Below are 6,081 nucleotides of genomic sequence, written 5' to 3' on the forward strand. Positions count from 1 at the left end.
ATGGTAGAACTTTAATGGGGCCGATTATTTCGTTTAATCGGCTCCCTCTGCAGACCACTGGCCCCGAAACCACTCAGAATGCTCTCCCCTGCAATTAATTAACCAGCTCTAAATGGTACAATTTGAAAGAGGGTGCACGAACTGGAACACATGGGGTGTGCGCACACAAATCATTGAAGGTGGCAGGATAAGTTGAGAAAGCTGTGTAAACGGATTTGAGATCCTGTCTTTTATTAATAGCTGAATAGAGTATAAAAGCAAGGAAATTATGCTAAACATTTATAAAGCACTGGTGAGGCCTCACCTGGAGTATTGCGTTCAATTCTGGGCACCACACTTTACGAAAGAAGGCAAGGCCTTGGAGGGAGTGCAGAATCGATTTATTGGAATGGTACCAGGGATGCGGGACCTCATTTATGCAAAGAGACTGGAGAAGCAGGGATTTTTCTCTTTAGAGCAAAGAATGTCAAGAGGAGAGTTGAAAGAAATGTTCAAAGTTATGAATGTATTTGATAGAGATAAAAAGGAGAAACATTAAAAATGTCAAATTAAATGCGATAAATGTCCCGAGGCGTAGATGGGGGTCGAACCCATGCTCTTACGGTTTACGAGACCGACGCCTTACCACTTGGCCACTACGCCGTATATCAGAGTTTAACTTGAGCTTCATTAGTACCGAACCCCGAATCATTTCAATGAGGTTGAAACAGAACAGGCACTTGTACACAGAAATAAACTGAGATAGTGGAGCAGGCAAATAACAGCCTCATTTACATGAATCCTTCAATAAAACCTTTCAGATAATTAGAGAATCATACATCACAGAAGGAGGCCATTTGCCCCGTCGTGCTCTTGAAAGAGCAATCCAATTATTCCCAGCTCTTTCCCCATACCCCTGCAAAATTTTCCAATTCAAGTATTTATCCAATTCCCTTTTGAAAGTTACTATTGAATCTGCTTCCAGCACCATTTCAGGCAGAGCATTACAGATTATAATAACTCGCAATGTAAAAAAATCTTTCCTCATCTGCCCTCTGGTGCTCTTTCCAATTACATTCAGTTTGAGTCCTCTGTTGTCCTCTGGGTGTTGCCAGGACTGGAGAATGTTGGCGTTGAGGAAAGATTGGACAGACTGGAGTTGTTTTCTTTGGAACAGGGGAGGCGGAGGGGAGACTTAATTGAGGGGTATAAAATTATGAGGGGCCGAGCTAGAGTGGATAGGAAGCACCTATTTCAGTTAGCAGAGAGGTCAATAACAAGGAGCCATAGATTTAAAGTAATTGGTAGAATGATTAGAGGGGTGTTCAGGAGAACTTTTATCACCCAAAGGGTGGTGGAGGTCTGGAACGCACTACCTGAAATGGTGGTAGAGGCAGAAACCCTCATCATATTTGAAAAGTACTTGGATATGCACTTGATGTGCCGTAAACTGCAAGGCTACGGACCAATAGCTGGAAAGTGGGATTAGGCTGGATAGGTCTTTCGTCCAGAGCCGATGGCCCTCCTTCTGTGCCGCAAATTTCTAGGGTTCTATGATTCTAACAGGTAGTGAGTTCTCCTAGGTGTCCTGGGCATATCTGTGTCCGAGAGCCAACATCACCAGTGGGATCTTGCTGTGTAGAAATTGGCACCCGTGTTTTCATACATTACAAGCAGTGACCACGCTTCAAAAAGTACTTCATTTTCTGTAAAGCAATTTTTTTTTTAAACATTCGCCATTCATGCGATGTGGGGGTCGCTGGCATTACTAGCATTTATTGACCATCCCCAATTGCCCTTGAGAAGGTGGTGATGAGTGCCTTTTTGAACCACTGCAGTCCGTGAGGTGAAGATACCCAGAGTGCTGTTAGGGAAGGAGTTCCCGGATTTTGACCCAGCGACAATGAAGGAACGACAATATATTTCCAAGTCAGGATGGTGCATGCCTTGGAGGGGAACTTGCAGGTGTTGGTGTTCCCATGCACTAACTGCTCTTGTCCTTCTAGGAGGTACAGGCATCGGTTTTGGGAGGTGCTGTGGAAGAAGCTTTGGCACTTGTGTAGCGCGATTGTTACTTTCTACGTATCAACTCAAGCCTTAATGTTGTCCAGTTCTTGCTGCATGCAGGCCAGGATTGCTTCATTATCTGATGGGATGAGAATGGAACTGAACACTGTGCAATCATCGCTGAACATCCCCACTTCTGACCTTATGATAGAGGGAAGGTCTTTGATGAAGCAGGTGAAGATTAACTCCTGCAGTGATGTCCCGGTGCTGATATGATTGGCCTCCAAGAACCACAAGCATCTTCCTTTATGTTAGGCATGTGTCCAGCAGAGGAGTTTCCCCCTACCCCACGTCCCCCGAAAGATTCCATTGACTTCAATTTTACTCTGGCTCCTTGATGCAACATTCGGCCTAATGCTATTTTGATGCCAAGAGCAATCACTCTCACCTCGCCTTTGGCCATGTTAGGATCAAGGGTGTAATGAGGTCTGGATCCTAGTGGTCCTGTCGGGACTCAGACTGAGCATTCGTGAGCAATCCGGACGTCCCATGGTCGTGAAAGCTGCTATAGGAGAGCGAGTTTTCTTTTTCACTATTTAAAAACTACTAACAATTGCGTGATGTTTATTTGTAGTAACAGATGGTCATCGGGCTGAAACCTTAACTCCAACTTCCTCTCCCCACAGACCCTGCCAGGTTGTCCCAGCAAGGCCCATTCATAAATGTTGATATTAAATAAATTGTTCCTTCTATCGTCATTAATGACTTAGAAAACACAATATAGAGCCATATATCCAAGTTTGCCGATGATACAAAGGTTGGTGCTACGGTAAGTCGTGTAGCCAGCAGCATATAATTACAAAGATATATTGATAGCTTAAGTGAATGGGCGAAACCGTGCCTGATGGATTTCAATGCAGGTAATTATGTCGTCATTCATTTTAGACCAAAAATGTAGATCGGAGTATTGATTACATGGTGCACAGATCGGAACAGTGGAGTTCCGAAGTTATTTCGGGTTCATGCACACAGACCACTAAAAGGTAGCAGTAAGGTACAGAAATAATCAAGAAATCGCACAGCATATAAGGCTTTATAACGAGAGGCTAGAATATAAAGGAGAGGAAGTTATTCTACAGCTAACAGACACCTGGTTCTATGTACAGTTCTGGGCACCGGCCGTTAGAAAGTATAGATTGACAATGGAGGGGTTGCAGTGCACATTCACCAAAACGTTACCAGCGCTCCAAGGGTTAAAATATGAGGAGCGATTACATAAACTGGGCTTCTACTTCCTGCAATTTAGAAGGTTGTAGCATTTGATTGAGGTTTTTAAGATTTTGAAACGTATTGATAAGGTAGATAGAGAGAAATCATGTTTAGCCGTTGGTGGCGGAGTCTAGGACAAGGGGACATAATTGTAAAATCAGAGGCAGGCCATTCGGGGAAGAAGTTAGGAAGCATTTCTGCACGTGAATGTTGGCAGCAGTGTGGAACTCTCTCCCACAAAATAGCAGTATATGCCAGCTCAACTAATAATGTTAACCTGAGATCGGTACGTCTTTGCTAGACATGCGTTGAAATGATGTGTTGCCAAAGCAGATGGATGGAGTTAAGACACAGCTCAGACAGGAATTCAGTGAATGGCGAAAAGGCTCAAGGGGCTGAATGGCCTCCTCCTGTTCCTATGTTCAGAACACCAATTGTAAATGAAGAAACGCTGTCTTGAAGGGTGAATTATAAATATGGCACCATCCCTTGCAGAGATCAAATGACTTTTAATCCATTTCATACCAAAATTGGCTGGATGTTTTATTTTCAACCCCCGTTGCCTGAGCATCTACCAGAAGTGGGGTTCGAGCACACGCAAACATACTTCTATTAGAATTTAATCTAACGCCTTAAAAACTCGGACATCCTGGTGATAGAATCCGTGCCGCGCAGTGCTTGAAAATTCGACAAATCCCTTGCAGACTCTAAATTTAGTTTTCAGCGCCGAGCAAACTACACGTCAGCATAATCTAAAAATGTGAGAGGATAAAGACATTTTCTAAAGCTACGGACGGTGAAAAGCTGAACTGCAAAAGCACAGCAGCTGGGCAAGTGATGCATTGAACTGATCGTGCGTAACTAAACAAGAACTCCCTCGGCTTTTAGCCCATAGACCATGTAACCCTCCCGTTCAACACCGAACACCTGTGAAGGAATAACGTGAAACACTCAGGATCAGCAAGCTGTAAACTGAACCAGCGCTTAAAGGGTTAACACGTGAGGTGCAGAGTAAAATGATGTGGGGGGGCGATGGAGAGAGTGACGGAGAGAAGGTAATAGTTGGACGGATAAACAGTGACCCAATTAGAAAAGCTTACAGAAAGTGACTGAGGCTGAGTGAGGCATACAGAGAGACTGACACCAGGAAATAAATACAGCAACAGAGAGAAATAGAGCGAATCAAAGAGCGAGAAAAAGAGAAACATCACATTAAAGGTGAGAAAGTCGCTGCCGGCACGGGCGTGAATTGGAGACGTGACCTGCGGTTTACCGGTGAAAACACAAGGTCACTGAGGATTGTCGCATCATAGAACCATAGAATGGCGCACTTTCCCAACAGCCCTGCACATTGTTCGTCATCAAGTATTTATCCAATTCCCTCCTGACTATTGCATCAGCGATCCGATCTGCTTCCACCAACAGTTCAGACAATGAATTCCAGACCATAACTACCCTCTGAGTAATAAAAAAAACTCATCGCCTCAGTAATAAAACAATCTCATCCCCTCAGTAATAAAACAATCTAATCTCACCTCGCGTTCTTTTGCCAATTAAATTAATAATTTAAACCTGAGATCGATAGTTTTCTTTTAGACAAGGGTACGAATGGATTAGACGTTCAAAGCAGGTGGGTGAAGTTAAGATCCAGGTCAGCCATGATCTCACTGAATGGTGGAATATGCTCGAAGAGTTGAGTGGCCCACTCCTTTTCCTATTTTCTGTCAATTGGCGGAGCACCTGCTGTAAATGTAGCAACGCTGCCTGGAAATGTGAAATATAAATATTGAAATTTCCTTTCCAATGATTACAATACTTCGATGAGTTATCACAATCGATAACATCCAACATTGGGGGGCTCAGAATTCACACGTAATGACGTACATTCAATCTTCACTCAGATCCCTTAACCACTCGGCCATCCTGGTGATATAAACAGCGACGCGCAGTTGTACACAATTCAACAAATTCCTTTCACGTCAAAATACAAATCCATTCATAATGCCAGTGATTTGAAAGCTGCTGTGGGAAAAATAACATCACTTACATTCTTGTTTCCTGGTCCTCACCGTCTCCCTTTCACTGTGGGCGTCCAATCCCGCTACACCTCCATCCCCCACCAGGACGGCTGGATGACCCTCCGCTTCTTCCTTGAACGGAGGCCATCACAGTCACCATCCACTACCAACCTCCACCGCCTGGCTGAACTTGTATTGAACTTACATTGAACTACTTCTCCTTTGAATCTACTCACTTCAACCAAAGAAGCCCAGCTGCTCCCAAAGCTAACTTGACGCCACGTCCTCCCACCTTGCTTCCTGTAAGGGCTCTATTCCTTTTTCTAAGTTCCTCCCTCTCCATCGCATCTCTTCTGACGATGCCAACATACAGTTGGGCCAGTAATTCCGGTCCCAACGCGTGAGTACGGACGGGGTACTCACGTGTGGGCCCGTTGGAAGTGCCGGATATCAGCATGCACAGCGCATGAGCAGGAAACCAGCATTTCCTCCAAGGGGTTCAGAGGTCCTGCGCGCACGCGTTGAACTTCCTTCTTTTTGACAGGTTTGCCCGTGTGCAAGGGCCTGAACTTTTTAGACATATAAAAAGGAGGCGTCAGGACTTGGTTCTTTAAGGTAAGTGGTCTATTATTTAGAATTATAACATTTTTTCCACAGCTTTATTGTTCTTAAGGACTTTACAGTAAGGTAAGTTTATTTTTAGACCCGATTTCTTAAAAAATTATTTTTTTCAAAAATTTGATTAATTGTTTAAAATGGTTTTTTAAAGTTATTTATAGTTTATATAATTATTGGGAAGCTTTTTTAA

General features: G+C 43.7%; 1 non-coding gene across 1 annotated transcript; it reads right to left on the minus strand.

Moving 5' to 3' along the window:
- Positions 1 to 569: 569 nt before the first annotated feature.
- On the minus strand, positions 570 to 642 carry trnat-cgu (transfer RNA threonine (anticodon CGU)). The gene has a single exon. It is a non-coding gene; the product is annotated as a tRNA-Thr (tRNA).
- Between the last annotated feature and the right edge of the window lie 5,439 nt (positions 643 to 6,081).

The sequence above is a fragment of the Somniosus microcephalus genome, unplaced genomic scaffold (assembly GCF_052327205.1).
Source record: "Somniosus microcephalus isolate GS21.2 unplaced genomic scaffold, FLI_Smic_1.0 unresolved_chr1, whole genome shotgun sequence".
NCBI classification, from domain to species: Eukaryota; Metazoa; Chordata; class Chondrichthyes; order Squaliformes; family Somniosidae; genus Somniosus; species Somniosus microcephalus.